Genomic DNA, 19786 nt, shown 5'->3' on the forward strand with positions numbered 1-19786 from the left:
TGTTTCTTCCTCCCCAACCACAGGCTGCCTGCCTGCCTCCTTGGCCTTGTTTAAACAAGAGACAGCAGGCTGCGTTTGGACGAGAAGGCTGGTGACCATCCCTCAGTGCTGGAGAGCAGGTCAGCAAGTCACTGCTCAGACTGAACATGAATTGCTTTCCTGCTTTGGGGGTCTTCCTGGATTCTAGAAAGTGGGGGGCGGAGGAGTTTTATCATTTGAGAAGTCTGCTGCCAGAGGTGAGGCATGACCGTGAGCAGGGTCAATTGTCGGGGACTGCATGTACTAATAATTACAGCAAACGTGACTGTATGCCAGGCCTGGCATTAGGCCACAGAGTGCTCGCCTGGCCCTTGGCACGTAGTAAGTACTCAGTAAGTGACAGCCATTACCAGCAACCATCTTGTAGACCATCCTACAAAAAGATCACCTTTCTTTCTCCTTTGTTTTTTGGCAGCTCAGGATGCAGACACTCAGAGAAGTTCAAAGACTTATTCATGGCCAGCAAGTCAGAAAGATGGAGTGCGGAGCCAGGCTGGTTTGGTTGCAGAGATCATTCTGTGCCCCCTATACCGTGGTGGCAAGGAGATGACCACGGATTATGGTCCCAGCTCTGATTATTCCCTCCCCATGCCCCTCCAACATCCTCATTCTGGGCTTGTAGCAGGAGTTGAAATCAGTGACCTCTGAGGATCCTTCCAGTATGACGTGCCGTGACTTGGGATCGCCAGTCTCGGGGAAAGGGGGAGCTCCTCCCTGGCTGAGAAATCTGCCTCCTTCCCTAAGAGAAAGCTGTCACAGATGAGGACAGATGATGGAGTTCCCCGAGAAGAAATGAAGAGCTTGGGCTCTCTTATCAGGCCCTAGGGAAGACAGGCTACCTGGGGTGAAGGACGCTTCGGAGAGCAGAATGCCTGTTCTTGAGCTGACTGAGGCCACCAGGCCGCCAAGGTGGCCAAAGGAAGTGGGACCGGAGAAACCTTTTCCAAACAACCTGAGCTGGAAATCTACATTTGGAAATCTACCGCGGTCATTTCCTCTTTCCACTTTATCCACTGCCCTCCCCTAGTCCACTGAGGGATCCATGGCTTTCCATCACAGAGGAGCTGCAGAGGGCGGGGTCATGTATCTGGCCAGGGCAGTGCTGTGGCATCGCACCCCAAAATCAGGGCCAGGGTACTCCAGCTTCGGCCAGAAGCACCGGAGGACAGCCACCCACACCAGACTCTCCCCCCCATACATCGGGATTCAACTGGCTTCGTTTTGTGGCTTTTCTCTGAAAGTCCTTTCCTTCCAGTCTTGGAAACAACTGTGGTAGCGGGCTAGTTACTGGGAGTCTGAGGACCCTTGGGGCTGCTTTACTCCCCACCACTTCGACTGTGCTGCAGTGCCCCCCGTGAGGGGGATGGGCAGCCAGTCAGTACCCTTCCCAACTCCGCCCTTCCCCAGTCGAAATTCACCTCCTCCGAAAGCCCTCTGAGACTTCAGCACTGTATCTAACAGCACAGCTTTCTGTCCCCACCCCCTCGCGGAATTTACAAGGTTCACATGCTATTGATTATGTTCTCATGTATATTTCTCTGAGGTTGGTGCTGTGTCTCAGGTTTCTAATTTTTGTTTCCTTCTTTATTTTGTCGACCCATTAGATCAGGAGGACTTTAGGAACAAAAAGCCCTGAGTCTCCTCACCTCCCTCCGTCCTGAGTTTTGCAGCATCCAATCTGGGCTCCGCACAGGGCTCCGCCGTGCGGGTTCATGCAGGGTATGTGGGTACCATGCAGCGGTTCACTCTGCCCTCATGTCTCCAGGATCGGGGCATAGGAGAGGGCAGTGGGGAAATATCTGATCTTTAGAGACCCTGGCCCAACATAAGGGGGGGGGGAGGAGGAGGGCCAGAACAGGGCTGGTTCCCCCAAAGCCCAAACGACCAAGCGTCTATTGTTGCCCCCCTGAAAATGAGCTGTCGGGCCCCTGCTGGGGAATAGCCTCACGGAGCTGGGCTTCCCAGAGGCAGCTGGGCTCAGAGGGTCCAGGAGGAGTTGCAAAGAGGGAGAGATGCTGCCTTGGCTGTGAGGGCCTCCAGGCCTCCCAGGGGAATCCACAGTCCTCATATATATTTATGTGACTGCAGATGCTAATGAGGGCTGTGGAGCCAAAGCCCTACTGGGCTTCGGGAGCAAACGCCTTACTCGCAACAGTCTTCTTTGTCTGGGGGGCGTTAGGTTCAAATTGCAGATCTGGGTTTGGAAGTGCAGCTGAACGTGGAAAACTGCCCAGGCCTAGAGCTGAATCACAGTGGGCCCTGGGAGAAAGCAGAGTTTCCGACTGCGTTGCCTTGGACGATACACTGAAACCCAGGTCCGGCTGAGGTCACCTTGTCTACCTTCCGGGCTCCCAGAAGGGCAGTGCCCAACTCCTCTTAGGGAGATTTTCACCCCATTCTGAAGGCATCACCCCACCCCACCCCCCATCACTCATCTAGTCCAGTGACGGCAACCTGTGGAAGTTCCTCCTTTTGGCTAACTTAAATATGGCTGCAATGAAGCCTGCTTTTTTTGCTGCTTCCAGGGAGGTCAGGCCACAGCCATCTTATAGAGACTACCTACTTGGCCTGGGAACTCCCTGCTGCTTCGTCTGTCCCAGCTCAACCACCAGATTTGGTTTTGTTTTTTACCTACTCATCCCTGGGCACCTACAGACAAATGAGTCTCAGACTCCATTCTCCCAGTCGTATGGTCCTATGTGGGGAGAGAGGCAGGGGGGAGGGAGCAAGAGACATAAAGATGCATTTATTACAACAAATTGTATTTGCGCAAATGGCGCTATGGGCAAAGTCTCTGGGAGCAGAGCCAACAGCAACCAGTTCTGCTTGGAACTGAGGGGTAAGATTTCGCAAAGGGGCTCACCTCTGATCTTGGCTATAAAGGTCAAGTAAGACTTTCCCAGGTAAAAAAGGAAGGGAAACGGTGTTTGTTTGTTTGTTTGTTTGTTTGTTTGGAGAGAGCGCTAGAGAGAGAGTGAGCGTGCGTGGGGGAGTGGGGCAGAGGGAAAGAGACAGAGAGAGAGAGAGAGAGAGAGAGAATCTCAAACAGGCTCCATGCTTACCATGGAGCTCTACTTGGGGCTCAATCCCACGACCCTGGGATTACAACCTGAGTGGAAATCAAGAGTCGGACTCTCACCCGACTGAGCCACCCAGGTGCCCCAGGAGGGGAAAGGGTGTTGTAAGCAGAGGGAAGACCGTGCATGAAGACTGGAAGATCTAAAAGGGTCTGCCCCATGCGGAACAGCAAATCACACGAAGGAGCTTGAACCCTGTCTTCTAGTCTAGAGGCAACAGGCAGCTGAAGCCTGTGCTAAACCAAGGGGTATTAACCTTGGTCAGCTTTGAGTCATAGAAGGGAACCCTGGAGACAGTACAGGCTGGGCTGGGGAGGGAGCGGGAGAGGAGGAAGGGCCCCTGGGAGCCTCCGGTCTTTTTCCAGCAAAAGAGAAAGCCATTTAAGGAGGGGTGACCCTTAGATATTTAAGCCATTATTGAAGAAACATTTAAAAATAAAAGTTATACCTACTTATTATACAAAACTTGGCCAATAAGGACAAAATAATGAGGAAAATAACTATCACCAGTAAAACTTCCTTACAGCCTTTTTTCGGTGCCTTTACATGAGCGCAAAGTAGCGACTGTACCGTATGCCCAGTTCTGTTGTGTTTTCATCAGTCAACATGATATCGTAAGCGTTACCAAGTCACGAAAATTCTTTGTTATATCTTGCTAACAGCATTCTATTCGATCGTACAGATCCACGAACATAATTTACTTAGCCATGATCCTATCTGGGGACACTTAGTTTGTGCTAGTGTTTTTACTGCAGTAAACATGTTTGGACATAAACTTGGTACATTCTGTTTATCTCTTCAGCACAGGTTCCCAACAATGGCCAAGACTATAAGTTATTTTTAAAATTCCTGAGGCAGAGGCGCCTGGCTGCCTCAGTTGGCTGAGCGTGCAACTCTCGATCTCGGGGGTGTGAGTTCGAGCCTCACGTTGGGTGGAGAGATTACTTAAAAAAAAAATCTTGGGGCGCCTGGGTGGCGCAGTCGGTTAAGCGTCCGACTTCAGCCAGGTCACGATCTCGCGGTCCGGGAGTTCGAGCCCCGCGTCGGGCTCTGGGCTGATGGCTCAGAGCCTGGAGCCTGTTTCCGATTCTGTGTCTCCCTCTCTCTCTGCCCCTCCCCCGTTCATGCTCTGTCTCTCTCTGTCCCAAAAATAAATAAACGTTGAAAAATAAAAAAATAAAAAAATAAGAAAAATAAAAAAAATCTTAAAATTCCTGAAGCAGACTTCGAAACTATTCCTTAAAGTAGTTTGTGCTACATGTACCCCAATGTTTATAGCGGCACTTTCAACAACAGCCAAATTATGAAAGGAGCCTAAATGCCCAGCAAGTGATGAATGGATAAAGATGTGGTTTGTACATACAACGGAATACTACTTGGCAATGAGAAAGAATGAAATCATGCCATTTGCAGCAACATGGATGGAACTGGAGGGTATTATGCTGAGTGAAATAAGTCACTCAGAGAAGGACAGATATCATATGTTTTCACTCATATGTGGATCTTGAGAAACTTAACAGAAGACCATGGGGGAAGGGAAGGGGAAAAAAATAGTTACAAAGAGAGAGGGAGGGAGGCAAACCACAAGAGACTCTTAAATACAGAGAACAAACTGAGGGTGGATGGGGGGTGGTTGGGAGAGAGGGGAAAAGGGGTGATGGGCATTGAGGAGGGCGCTTATTGGGATGAGCACTGGGTGTTGTATGTATGCAATGAATCACGGGAATCTACCCCCCAAACCAAGAGCTCACTGTATACACCATATGTTAGCCAACTTGACAATAAATGATATTAAAATAAATAAATAAATAAATAAATAAATAAATAAATAAATAAATAAAATGACAAAAATAAATTTCAATTTTTGGTTAAAAATAAATAAAATAGTTTGTGCTAACTGTACCCCACTAATCGTAGATGAGCCTTCCTGGAGGGACCTTCTGAAAGCATCATACTCTTCCTCTTCACCGTTCTGAGGACACCTTTTCAGGGTGCAGAACATGTCACCCCTGAATACCCTTGGGTCCAGACCAGGAGCCTCTTTCTCCTCTTTATCATTGCCTCAAAGCTAACACCCTCTTTCCCAGATTCCCCAGAATAATGGCCAGTAACAGCAGATATGGTTTGCCTTGGTCTCTTAGAAAGAACTCATTTCTGGGGCACCTGGATGGCTCAGCTGGTTGGGTGTCCAGCTCTTGATTTCAGCTCAGGTCATGATCCCAGGGTCTTGGGATCGAGACCCACATTGGGCTCTGCACTGAGCATGAAACCTGCTTAAGATTCTCTCTCTCTCTCTCTCTCTCTCTCTCTCTCTCCCTCTGCCCCTCTCCCCTACTCGCATGCACTCTCTCTCTCTTTCTCTAAAAAAAGAAAGAAAGAAAGAAGGAAAGAAAGAAAGAAAGAAAGAAGAAAGAAACTCATTTCTGGGATGGGACAGCAGGTCCAGGATTATCCCAAAGTGAGCCCCGTGTCACTAATGCTCGAAAGATCAGCACTGGCATTAGAGCATAGAACTGCTTTTCATGTGGCTGAAGCCACTGCAGAGCCTGATTTCTGGGAGATTCCCTGGTTCTGTCCTGTTACTGCTAAAGTATTTTTACGCTAGTCAGACCACAAACTTGCTCATGTTTGCAAAGCAGTCTTGGATGAATATATTCATGGACGCACGCGGATGTGAGCCGACACGTCTCTTTGTGCACGCCAGATGGAAGTCTGTGCCTAATAACCACAAGGGAATGACTGCACAGCGCCTGGCTCCCGACAGACATTTTAATGTATGTGATCTCATCTCGAGAGTTGGTGTGGTTAGGGAAAAGAGCACAGGCTTTGCAACAAGATATGTAGAGGGTGGGGACTTTGGCCAAGTTCCTCCGTCTCTAAGCGCCTTGCCTTCCTCCTTTGTGAAATGGGAGTTGTGTCCCCATTTGGCAGATAAGGAAACGGAGCCTCAGTGACAAGTGACACAGCTGATAGAAAAATGGAGCTCTCTGGGGCTCCCTACCTCCCTATCGATCTTAAAATTCCAGCTCCCTACGTCTAAACTTCTGCGAACCTTAAGCTTTCTACCTGATGGAGAGGCCAGGACTTACCTTCTTACACTTACTTAAATGCGTTTCTTACTACGATATGCTTCCTCATATCGCCCTCCAAATCCAGTTCTTTGGGAACAGGAGAGAATTTGAACATTTTTTTTTTTCCATGGGTAATAGGAAGTTCTGACTATGGCCTTCTTTCTTATTCAGGGAAACAAGACGGTCCAGAGGAAGGGACAACACAAGCAAGGGTCATCTGGACTTAAATCATCCTGAATTCTGGCTCCTCTCCCACCTGGATACTAAGGCTCTGTCTCCCGAAATGTAATATTTCTCAGCTAAGCCTGACATTGGGTCTCCTTGAGCTGATTTATTAAGCTTTGGAAAAATAAAGAACAGAGTCTCCCACTTGCTTCCTTCTTTTGAAGACGTGTTTGGTCTCTGGGGAGGCTTTGCAGTGGATGACCCCGCTGGCCTGTTCATTTTCTGAAGAAGGCCCTTCTGTCTAGAGGCAGCCTCCTAACATGCTTTATCTTCTCTTTCTATTTCAGGCCCCATGGATTTCCTTTAATCTCGAAATTAAGGAACACTTCGGTTGTTTTTTTTTTTTTTAATGGTTGTTTAGGGTTATTTAATTCATACCCTGTGACTCAATCCAGCATTCCTTCCTCTGGCCAAAGCCATCTGGTTTGTGTTCATTGTGAAACCTGATAATGGGATATTAAGTTTTTGAAAGTTCAGGCAAGAAAAGGGAGTGGGGGAGGCTCTATCTTACAAAAGTGGTAGCATTTCCTTCATTGTTCAAGACCCGCAAATGTAGTTGGAAGCACGTTAGCTCTGGCTGGATTGCGATTCACTTGGGCCGTTGCATTTGTCAATGAAGACTCCAAACTCGTGAGTCTCAGGTGCAAGTGGAATCGGAACTCGGGGTGTCCCTCTGGCAAAGAAACTTCGGAGGAAGATGTTGGTCACCTGGATCCTGCATAAGAAGCTGGTCTGAAAGATCACATCCTGGCCTCCAGATCAGGTGCAAACTTTAAGGGTCATAGAAAGTTTGAGTCCTAGGGCTGTGAGTTACCTCAAAGAAGTTTTCTCATCTGGTGATTTTTTTTTTCCCCTTCCTTTCCTTTAAAAAAAAAAAAGTTTACGTATTTATTTATTTAAGTAATCTCTACACCCAACGTGGGGCTCGAACCCTCGACCCCAAGATCAAGAGTTACACATTTCTCCAACGGAGCCAGCCAGGCGCCCCTCATTGATTTTCTAAGTCTGGGGTAGAAACTGGCACCTCTGGAACATGAAGACATTTTCATAGCTTCCTAGAGAAGAAAAAAATATACATGATGGAATATGAATGGCGTAAAATAAGAGTAAGACTCCTAAATCGGCGCCCAGCGTAGAGTCAGCACTCAGTCGGTGTTAGTCGTTGTAGACAGAGGGCTGTTCTTGTGTGGTTGTCTTTCTGCCTTTTTGCTATTATTGTTGTTGAAATGCCATTTCCTTTTAGGAATAATTTTAACGGCATGCCGGTAGTTTGTATTTTCGTTTAATACCTGTAGTCAGCAATATTTGAAAAGTGGGCCCCACATGTATTTGGTCCCTGAAACCTAAAAGTCCGAGAAACACTGATTTAGGCATGCCTATACTTCAGATCAAATTTTGTCTAACCCGTAAATGAATTCCTTTTCGAGTGACCTAACGGAAACTTAACTGCTCGGGCCATTCCACGTTGGCCCACAAGGAATGGATATCTCTGGACAAGGAATGAGAGCGGTGATCCGTGAGCTCTACTGCTCTATAGACTTCCTTCCAAGGTTGAGATTGAGCAAATGGGACCCCAGTTGCTGAGCCCCACACCCCCTGGCTGAACCACTAGCACCTGCTGGAACCACTGGAGGCAGGAGCTGTGTCTCCCTCAAGAGATAGCCTCACCAGTGACAGCAGTCAATTTCCTTCTGTGAGCCAAGCCTGTCAGGCCAAGCCTCACCTTTGCTTAGCATTAACAGTGTACGTGAAGAAGACAGAGCATGTATCTCCTTGGCTCTATTTATATCACACGAGTGAGAATCCTCATTTGGGGTGTAATACTTCATGCGTGACATCTGGTGTGAGAGGCGCCAAGGTAACGTTCGTTCAGCTCTGAGTCCTAGACAAGCCCACTGCAGAGCAGTACCGCTGTTCCTGGAGGTTTAGGACAGGTGCATCATTCATTCATTTGTTCAACAAGTATGGTCGTGTACCATGGGTCAGACACCACAGGGGAGGCGAAAACGATCAAACCAGGATCATGCCTTCAGAGAGCTTACAGTGCAAGAAGATGTGCGTGTGGACAATTATGTTTCAGAAGGTAGAAGGTGCTTGCTGACATAATGGAAAGTTGATGGCAGTTTAGAGCAGACAGAGATGACCTCGACTGGGGAGAATGAGAACGCTCTTCGGGTAAAGATGGTATTCAGGCCATTTCAGTCATCCTAGAGTAAGCCCTTTGCGTTCAGAGCCCTTCACTGGGAATCCTCACTACTTAGGGTATTTTGCTCCCTTTGACGCAGTATGTATTGGGGGTGGGGGTTCAGGAGACAAGGACATAGGCTGGGAAGATGGGAGGTAGACACTGACCCTGTGGCTCCTGTCTTCTGGGTGTCCTCTTGGAGATTCCGGTGGGTCATCTCATTCTGGCTGAATTGAGAACCCTGAAATTTGAGGCTTTATCTGGAAGACCAGCCCCGCTGGATTCCATTTTACTAAATTCTTCAACCCCAAGAACTCGATGGTTAACTTATTCTTGAACCCAAGTGGAAAGTACATGGGAATCTGGAGAAGCCAAACTGGGCTGCACATGCGAGTCTAGATCAAAATAAATCAGAAAGCTACAAGGTAGCATGGAAATCTAAGAGGCTGAAGGGTCCCACCCCACCATCGGGATCATCTGGGTCAACACCTTCCCCAAGGCTTTCTAGGGACTGGAGATGGGTTTTCATCTTCCCTGGGTCCTTCTCCTGCCCACCCTCACAGTGAAGATCAGAATCTCAAAAATTCATTACTAGGGCTGTTATCCTTGTGGATTTGTGACATATATTTAAAATATCTTGATTATGGGGGCACTTGGGTGGCTTAGTCGGTTGAGCATCTGACTCTTGATTTCGGCCCAGGTCATGATCTCACGGTTCCTGGGATTTAGCCCGCATCGGGCTCTGTGCTGACAGAGTGGAGCTTGCTTGGGATTCTCTTTCAAAATAATGTGTGTGTGTGTGTGTGTGTGTGTGTGTGTGTGTGTGTGTATTATGGTGGCAGTTTAATGGTCATATACATATATATATATATTGATTATATTGATTATGGTGGCAGTTTAACGGTCATATACACAAAATTAAATAAATAAATAAATAAATAAATAAATAAATAAATAAATATCTTGGTTATGGTAATGGTTTCATGGACATACATCCACGCCAAAACATAACAAACCATACATTTTAAATATGCATGGTATGTTGTATTTCGGTTATATCGCCATCATTGATGCTGTTTTTTGTTAAGTACTTAGAATTGATCTTAAATAACCCCCCCAGACCAATGCCTTCAATAACTCAAGACCCCACCCCCCTGCATAGATCAGGCTCCCCTGTTTTGTGCGAAGTCTGTCCGTAGGGGAGGCCACGCGTGCCAACACAATACAGAAAGTTACAACGGGAGGGCAGCCAGATTTGCGTCATTTCCCACTCGGATCCCCACTGTCCTCATTCCATCCAGCGTCCTCCCTCATGTTCACAGTCCAGGAGACCCACGCTCAAATCCCGGCTTGCCGTCACTTACTAATTGAGTGACGCTGAACAAGTTACTTCTCTGGGTTTCAGCATTCCGTCCATCTATAACATGGAGACCTCTTAGGGCTCCTATGGAGATTAATTCAGTCTACATATTGTGTGCCTGGCACATCTCATGGCTTCGGTCAATGATGGTGAGCCCGACTATTATGAAAACTAGGGGAAACCGTTCCAGGAAACTGGAGGGTTTGGTTCCAAAAGAGAAGAGCAGGATGGGAGACATACATGAAAGCAACTTCCCTCATTTATTCACAGGGCTTTGGGGGCAGAAAGAAGGTATGTGGGGATACTGTGGTAGAAAGGACATTGTCCGTGCAGCCTATTGGCTGTGTATCTTGGGACGAGTTGCTTAACCTCCTCCCTCCGAGCCTCAGTTTCTGTATTTGTAAAGTGGGGGTTGAGACTACATACTTCAAGGCATGGTTATTGGCCTGAGGTGACACACAGATGAAAATATCTAGCACAGCACCCATCATAAAGTGGAGGATCCTTGGGACCCCGGGTGGCTCAGTAGGGTAAGCATCCGGCTGTTGCTTTTGGCTCGGGTCACGACCTCACGGTTCGTGAATCCGAGCTTCACGTCAGGCTCTGTGCTGACAGTGCAGAGCCTGCTTGGGATCCTCTCTCTCCCTCTCTCTCTGCCCCTCCCCGCCCCTCTCAAAATAAATAAATAAGCTTTTTTTTTTTTTTAATGGAGGGTCCTTTACTTGCAAGGCAACTGTGGCAACTAATCTTTGTAGCCTCGGTTGGGGGCAGTTCCCAGGAAGGGTGACTCCAGCTCAGAGTAGAATGTCCTTCCCGGTAGTAAGAGCCGTCTCAGAGTGGAAGCATTTGTAAGTACTGACTTCCTGTTGTTTGCTCCAATGGAGGACACAGGATCATCTTTGCAATCTCTAATTCGGGTGGCTATATTCCTGCAAACAGTCTTTATTTTTTTTTTATTAAAAAAAATTTTTTTTTTAACGTTTATTTATGTTTGAGACAGAGAGAGACAGAGCATGAACGGGGGAGGGTCAGAGAGAGAGGGAGACACAGAATTTGAAACAGGCTCCAGGCTCTGAGCGGTCAGCACAGAGCCCGATGCGGGGCTCGAACTCACAGACCGTGAGATCATGACCTGAGCCGAAGTCGGACGCTTAACCGACTGAGCCACCCAGGTGCCCCATCAAACAGTCTTTAAAAATGCGTGCATGCTTCCAAATCCCTGAGGTTGTGAGCCGTTGGAAGGGCCTGGAGCTAGAAGTGGGGACACCGGGCTGGAGTCCCTGCTCTGCTACTAACTATCCGCATGATCTAAAGAAAGCCACCTAACCTTGTAAGCCTCAGTTTCTCTCCCTCCATCTCTCCTCTCCTTCCTGAGCGCTATTTTCCACAGACCAGCAGCACCGGCTGGGAACGTGGAAGCAGAATCTGAGCCCCATCGCCCGCCCCAGATCTACCAAATCAGAGTTGCATTTTAACAAGATCCCCAGGTGATTCAAAAGCATCCTAAACGCTGAGAAACACTGGCTTAGAGGACTTGAGTAGTACTTGAATTTATGGCATCAGCTCTGTGGTCAAACTGCCTGGGTCCAAATCCTAACTTCATGCCTTACCAGCTTTTCAGTCTTCAGCAAGGGCTCAACCTCTGTAGTGTTCCACGTTCGCCTCCGTACCACCAGTAGCTACTGGTGGTAGCTACTCAGTAGGGTGGCCGTGGAGATGGAATGAAATCATGGGGATGACGATCTTTGCATATAATTGGGCCCATAAATGACTTTTGTCACCTATAAACTTTCTCTGTCGCTATGCATATCACACAGGAAAGAGCACACGTGTTTATTTGTCACACCTTTACTGAGCCTCTAGCTCTCTGTCAGGCACTGTTCTTAGCACTGAGGACACAGAAGTCAATGATGCAGGCCAAGTCCAGACTCTCATAGCAAGGAACAATAGAAAAGTGCATGAATGGAGGGAAAACGAGTGTTTCCGACTGTGATAAATATTAGGGAGAAAATAGAACAGGGTAAGGTGAGAGTGAGCAGGTAGAACTCTGGTTAGACCAGGGACGGTGGGTGGAGCTCAGGAAAAGGTCTCACGGAGGCAATAGTTGCACTGAAACCTGGAAGGCAAGGAGCCAGCTTTGCAAAAATCAGTGGGAAAGAGCATTCCTGGGGGAGGGAAAAACAATGCAAAGACCTTGAGCCTGGAGGGACTTTGGCCTCTTGGGGACAGAAGCCTGGGCAGGATCAGAGTGTGTGGGGTCCATTCCAGCGCAAGGGAAAGCAGTGGGGGCCCAGCCCGAGCAGCAGCAGGGAGCCTGGGGGTGCGGAGCTGAGGGGCAGGTGAGAACCCCAGGAGTGGCCTGGGGCTCTGGCCTCCCACAAAGGAATACCGCAGAGCCCTCCATCTGCAGAGCCAGAAGGATCTAGAAATGCTCCGTTAAAATCTCCCCTCTTGCACGGTGAAGACCCAGGCCCAAAGAGTGAGGTGCCCAAGGTCACTCCTCAACACCACCTGAGGAAGGCGCCCAAAGGGGCCTGTAAACTGAATGAGTGTTATTTCTAGAGTCAGATGGAACAACTATTTCACATGGTCTCTGGCCCCGCATCTGGTGCCCTTTCCCCCTCTCTTCCTCTGCTCCGGGCTCTGCCTCTCTGGCTTCCTGCCCCTCCCTGGCCCCAGATGAAATGCCTTCAAGTCATTCTGTATTCACCTCACATTCCTGCTCCACCGTTGGCTGAAGGAAGCCCTCGCACCTCGATGACTACCCTTTCCCAAAACTCCTAGCCACTTCCTGTCCGTACCAAACACTTGGGCATTTTATGACAGTCTGTCCAACATCTTTCACCATTTCCTTCTCCTCGCCCGGTCTGGTCCCCCCACCAGACTTTGATGCGTGGGGTCTTGGGTCACGAACGGGTCCTTCTCTACCCTCGGAACCAAGCACAGAGGGTTGCTTCACGATGGAAATCGGTTATCCTCTTTTAAAATCCGCCCACACCCAAGCCCTTCGAGATCCCAGGGAAAACGACGAGCCGAGAAGAAACTGTTACAAAACCGACCGACCTGGGTCACAGGCGTCTCCCTTTATTACGACAGAGGTGACGGTTTGATTTCTTGGTGTCAGGGTGGGACGAGTATCACGGCAGAAATCAGCTTTGCCCAAAACCGCTCTCACTGAACGGATGAACACATTCATCTCCCCGCCTGCCTGTCACCCCGTCCCTGGGGCGGCCCTTATTTCAGAGTCCCTACTGGCCGTGTGACTTGGAAGAGAGAGAAAGTTGACAAATGTGGGTTATGCTTCTTTTAGTCCGAGGCCGCGCTGCCAGCCCAGAAATACGAATGTCTTTTCCTACCTTGCCCGGTGCCTGCGATTTTAACGTCTTGACGGTCAGGCTGCAGGGCCCGGAGACGAGCAGAAGATAACGGGCCAGCACCGTCACGGAAAGGCCTGGGACCGAGGCTTTGACCCCGGTTTGCTTTGAGAAGAGCCAAGGTCTAGAGAAGCTGTTGGGACCTAGCAGGAGCTGGCAACCGTGTCCTCTCCCGGAGTACGGGTTCAATCACTTCTTGTTTGCAACGCTGGGTTCAGCTCTTGTGACAAGGAGCCAGGCACCAAACGGGGGGAAAAAAAAACGCATGGGTTCGGAATACCGCTTTTACAGCCTCATTATTCCTTCAATAACTGACCACCGAGGGTGGGTCTGCTCTTTGCCACGCGTAGCTCTGTTGTATGTTAAGTGCGCCCCTGTGCTTTCATTTCAGGTGTTTGAGTGCCCGGCCCCGGGGTGGGGAGCTTAGCCCGCTGCCACCATTGCATGAAGTCTGGGTAATTGGCTGCTCACTACGGACAGTGCCAGCCTCTCCCGAGTCAAAGGGAGGGTGAGTCCAAGGAACTTCAGAGCCTTAATAAGAACATCATCGTTTCACAGACGGAGAAGCTGAACCCTGGATCATGTCATGCCGAGACAGCATCAAGACACTCTCCCACTTTGCACGCACCCCAGTTGGGTCACACGTGGGACCCCTGACTTCTTTCTTCCTCAGCCTATAAGCCTTGTGTGTTTAACGCACATCAGCTGAGGTCACGGCCAAGCTTTTCCCAGGTCAGACAATTCAGGTCCGAATCTGCCATTTCCCCAACTCCTGTCAAAGGTGTCTTAGATCCTGCTCTATGTAGCTTCTCAGATGTTTCTTTTCTTTCTTTCTTTCTTTCTTTCTTTCTTTCTTTCTTTCTTTCTTTCTTTCTTTCTTTCTTTCTTTTAACGTTTGTTTATTTTTGAGACAGAGAGAGACAGAGCATGAGCAGGGGAGGGGCAGAGAGAGAGGAAGACACAGAATCCGAAGCAGGCTCCAGGCTCCGAGCTGTCAGCACAGAGCCCGACGCGGGGCTCGAACTCACGCGCCACGAGATCATCACCTGAGCCTAAGTCGGACGCTCAACCGACGGGGCCACCCAGGTGCCCCATTTCTCAGATGTTTCTTACGTTCACTGGGGATCCCGCACAGACCTTGCAGCGTCTGGTTCAGTGGGGCCTGAGATTCTGCCTGTCTAACCAGCTCCTGTGATACCGCTGCTGCTGATGTGAGGACCACACTTTGAGTAGCCAGATGGTTGACCAGCAGAACGGTTTTCCCGGGACGGTTGTGGTTTCAGCGCTGAAAATCCTGTGTGTCCACATCCTGAGAAACCCCGCGATCCCGGGCAAATCAGCGTGGTCCGTCACCGCACATACGAAATCTCAAACCTCCCCAAAGAGGAGGGCAGCCATACCAGGCAAGGATCTTTCATTCAGCGCACACTCAGCGAGTTGCCGGGACAACAGACGACAGGGTGGGGGCAGGGAAGAGGCCAGGTCAGGCCCGTGGGATGCTGCTGCTGCCCCTCCTAAGGGGGCTCCAGCTCGTGTGGAGAAGTGGCACAAGCAATGATCCGGGGGCCAGGAGAACTGGCTTCTCGTTCTGGCTCTGCTACTAATGGGGACATCCCTTAACCTCTCCGATCCCTCTTCTATAAAATGGAAGCTGCCACTACCTGCCTCACCATGCTGTCATGAAGAGCTAATGTATGCAGAAAAGCACTCAGCCTGGAAATAAAATAAAATAAAATGTAAAAATATCGCTAACACCCCACCCCTGTTTTTGGTGTTGGTCGGCCGATGAGCGTTTCTTCTGCTTGCCCTGCCTCGGTGACACTGCGCTAGTTAGTGAGGTGCAGGGTAAATCCGCCAAGGCAGAGGAGAAAGGAGGAGAGAGAGGACTTTTAACTCCGTGTGCCCAAGGACGAGCCATTCACCCCCAGAGGGCCAGGGAATGAGTCGGTCAGCATGGCTGGGCTGGCCTTCTCCACTAATGAGGCTAAAAGTTCAGATTACGCCGGAAGGGAAAGCCTCAGGTTTCCCAAACTATTACAGCACATGGAACATGGAAAATAAGTCCCCAACGTGTAAAAGGGCTGACGACTATAGGCTCCCCACCACCGGGCGGAAAGCAGAGGGTTTTCAGGGTGTCTGGCCACTTCCCACCTATGCACCTGCTCACTGCACAGCCCTGACCATCCCCTTACAAAGAGAGCGTGTAGTCCTGTTCCAGGAGCGACCAACGGTGGTTGGCCTGCTGGGGGGTAGGGTTTCCAGGCATGCTGGACGGGCTGCTCTATCTGGAAATCTTTCCACCATCTGTTTTGTGCCTAAGATCACCATTTCCTCCTCGGGGTCTTTCTGATGATGAAGAATCCTCATTAAAGATACTCTAGGAAGGGACACCTGGGTGGCTCAGTCGATGAAGCATCTGACTCCTGATTTTTGGCTCGGGGCATGATTTCGCAGTTCGTGAGTTCCAGCCCCGCCTCGGGCTCTGCTGCTGACAGCATCGAGCCAGCTTGGGATTCTCTCTCCCTCTCTCTCTGCCCCTCCCCTGCTCACCCTCTCCCGGACCCCTCTCTCTCAAAATAAATAAACTTAAAAAAAAAAAAAAAGATGCTCTAGGAAGAGATCAGCTTTTTATTTTTGTAAGCTTATACTTTATATTCATCAACTTTTTCATTCATAAGTTTGTCATTTATTTATTTATTTTTAAATGTTTATTTTAAGAGAGACAGAGTACCAGTGGGGGAGGGGCAGAGGGAGAGGGAGACACAGAATCCGAAGCAGGTGCCAGGCTCCGAACTGTCAGCACAGAGCCCGACGCGGGGCTTGAGCCCACGAACAGTGAGATCATGACCTGAGCCGAAATCAAGAGCTGGAGGTTTAACCGACTAAGCCACCCAGGCTCCCCACTCTGTTTTCTCTCTCTCTCTCTCTCTCTCTCTCTCTCTCTCTCTCCCTCTGTCTCTGCCTCTGTGCATGTGTCTGTTTCTGTCTCTCCCTGTGTATCTCATCTCTCTCTGTGTGTTTCTGTGACAGCAGGGCATACTGGGCCCAACGAGAGAACAAAAGAGCGAGAAGGTCAGGTTAACGTGGCGGCAGGCGTGTGAGGGACTGGATTCCTCAGGGCTGGGAAGCGGCAGGACTCCGGGAACAGGGAGGGAGAGGCAGTGGAGCGGAGAGGGTGGCTGTGGAGAGGTGGCCCCGTTTCTGCCTCTTCTCCTTTGAGGGGAGAGAGGGTAAGGCGGGAGCCTGTTGCGCTGGGCCGTTGGCCGAAGCAGCCTGGGGGGATGAAACTCCACCAGAGGGAAGCAGATGGAGAGCAGGCCTCGGCTGGACACCCAGACCCTACCTGCCTGGCCCAAGGATGCATTCGGAGTGGGAATTCTAGGTCTGCAGAAATCTGGGACGCTCTGCTTAGCCCCGTTCAGTGGAGAGGGCTGTCACACTCTCTGTTGTTCAGGTCAGTGGAAAAAACAGACATTTTCCTTCTCACCTTGAGGTTTTCCTGTCCTCCCAAATTTAAAAAGGAAATATAACTCAACACATCTTGAATGTGGGTGCTGGGCGTGCTGCAGTCTAATTCTGGTCAGGACAAAAGACAGCCTGGAAAGTGGGTGAACGAAGGGCTGACACTTCCTTCGGAGGCCACATCCTCAAAGGCCAGGCACACCTTGGTCCCTGAGCGGCCTCCCGTCTGGGCGTCACTACACGGAGGTTACCCACCTGTCTCTTTATTCCCGTCTTCCCTGGATCATTGCTGAAGCAGGAGGCAAACCCAGCTCCAGTCCGTACGACAGAACACCTGACCTCTTGTCTCACCTTGCTGACCTATAAAATGGGATACTGGGGGCGCCTGGGTGGCTCAGTCGGTTAAGAGTCTGTCTCTTGATTTCAGCTCAGGCCATGACCTCATGGCTCATGAGTCCGAGCCCTGTGTCGGGCTCTGTACTGGCGGTGTGGAGCCTCCTTGGGATTCTCTCTTTTTCTCTTTCTCTCTCTCTTTCTGCCCCTCCTTTGCTCACATACTCTCTCTCTCAAACTAAAAACTAAACACTAAAAAATAAGAATAATAAAATGGGGATAATAATATCTGCCTCACAGCTTGTTAGGAGGATCCAAGAAACCACTTGTATGGAAGTCTCTAGCACAATGCCTAGTACGTAGTTGATGCTCAATAAAACACTACCTGACGGCGAATGCAGAAATGAGGCACCCAGTGTCTGCCCGGTGGGGGCAGCCCACGTTGGCACAGGCATTCAGGAGCACATAGTGGCCAGGACAGAGCCTGGGGAAAGAGGGGCTTCACGCTGAGCTACTGTCTCAGCAACCTGCACACAGGGTACCAGGTGGGGTAAGGAAGGGCACCTCTTGCCCAGGGCTACGTGACGCAAACGTTACTCTCCCAGGGCGGCTGCACGCAGTTAGCGGGGGGCACAGATGGGGTCTGTGCACCTGTTGGGGTCCCGGAGCAGGGAGACAATCCCCAGAGGACATCTGGGGACTTGTCTGCATGGGGGAGGAGCAGCAGTGGCCGGAGCTCCACAGGCTGGCCCTGCCGGCCCGGTGTCGGCTGACTTCAAGCAGAATATCCTCACATCGGCCAAATCCCCATGGGCCGACCCTCCCCCAGCAAGGACAGTCACGGTCATCACCACGGCCATTGGATTCCTTTGTCCCAAGCAGGGCGCTGAGATTCTTTATATGCACGACCTCGGGTAACTGTCGCTACAAACCTGTGACATCGTCACTAGGTGCGGTGGCCGGGGAGAAAAGTAAGGGCAGAGGTGAGGGTCACGTGATGGGGAGGTGGCCGAGCAGGGCTTCAAAGCTGGGGTCTGAGGAGCCCGGGGCCCTGGCTCTTACTGAAGTCGCTGCACTGCTGGTCCTTCCATGCTTCCCCCGCTCTTCCCTTGAAGAGTGATTGGAAATAATTGGAACTGTCACTGGAAGTAATGAGAAGTGACAGAGGCTGGGTTAGAGGCTTACTGCTCCCAGTCTGAACGATCCGACAAAGCCCAGCCTAAATTTAAACAATGAAGTCACAAGGCAATTTCCCCCCCTCTGAGATCTGATTGCCCCGCCCTCCAACCAGAAAAGTAAGACTATGACGGGAGCCGAGTCTCTGCTCAATACAATGGATTTCTCTTGGAACAAAAAGTCCTCCTTGGCTTGATCCTATGTGCTTTCCATGTGGACAAATACCAATTACAGCCGTGGGTGAACAGACCTCTGCTCTTAATCACGAGATCCAAATTCATCGATGTATTTCTTTCTCTTTTTCTTTCCTTTTTTTTTTTCCTAACATCCCCCGAAGGATGAGGCAATAGAGGTAGCTAGGGAGCTGGCAGGCTGTGATGAAGGATGAGACCATAATCTTCAATAGGCAAGGACATCGGGAGGTTCAATCCCTCCAGGAAGCACCTGGCCGAAGGCCAAGGACACACACCACTTAAATATCCTTTCTGATGATGATGGGGGGGATCCATCACACCCCCCACCCACCCCCCCGAGCTGTTTACTTAGCACCAACCTCAGGATGTGTTAGTGTTGTGAAGGATAGAAGGACAGCTGGCCCAAGTCCCTGAAGACCTACACGAGCAGAAATACCCTATTTCCACAAGACAGCTCATAATAAAGTTCCTTTCCTCCTTGGGACTCCTAGAAATCTTGGTACTTTCCTCGACGAGAGCGCTTTCATATATCGGTAATTCCTCGTTTATGCCTATTTCACCCCCACTGGCCTGAGTTCTTAGGCGGTAGAAACCGTGGCTTTCTCATATCCCGGGGTCTGAGAGCCTACTACGGGACCTGAATCCACGAGGCGCCTCCCTTCTACCTCCCTCGCTGTGTCACTTCAGAAAAACCTCCAAAATCCCCCCACTGACTGGGGAGCCATTCTGAGGATGGTTGCCCATTTTCTCTTCCCCGCTTCCCCATGGGCGCAAGGGAGACCGCTTTCTCCCCTGCCTTCTACTGAAACAAAGCAGCTTTCGGTCTTATCACTCCCAGACTCTGGCTGATGCTGATCCCAGACAGGGATCCAACAGACGGTCACTAACAAAATAAAGGTTGTTTGATTTCAGCATTCCTTCCCATTTTGATCTATACAGTGCCAAAGGAAATAAGCTTTTGTTTTTCTGGAATCCAGATACTTAGGAAGTTCAGATAACCAGATTTTTTGTTTGTTTGTTTTTTGGTAGAGTCTGCATTCTTTTTTGGAAGGGGAGGCAAAGAAGTCAAAACTGCTGAAAACAGGGATTTAACTAGAAAAGCCACATAAAGGGCAAGTCATACCCAATCATACACCTTCGCCACCCATAGCCACAGGACTGTGTGCTAAAGACGACAGTTCACGAATCTGACCCCGAAGCAGGGCAAGGTCTCTTGAATACTAACTACCTCGATATTAATTTGAATAACCTTGGATAACTGACTACAAGAGTCTTCTGCTTAATCAGAAG

At 49.8% G+C, this 19786-nt stretch overlaps 1 protein-coding gene across 1 annotated transcript in view; it reads right to left on the bottom strand.

The window, feature by feature from the left end:
- Positions 1-19786, bottom strand: part of LOC122483092 (CXADR like membrane protein) — a 99040-nt gene that overhangs the window by 72897 nt on the left and 6357 nt on the right.

This window comes from Prionailurus bengalensis, chromosome D1, assembly GCF_016509475.1.
Source record: "Prionailurus bengalensis isolate Pbe53 chromosome D1, Fcat_Pben_1.1_paternal_pri, whole genome shotgun sequence".
Lineage (NCBI taxonomy): Eukaryota > Metazoa > Chordata > Mammalia > Carnivora > Felidae > Prionailurus > Prionailurus bengalensis.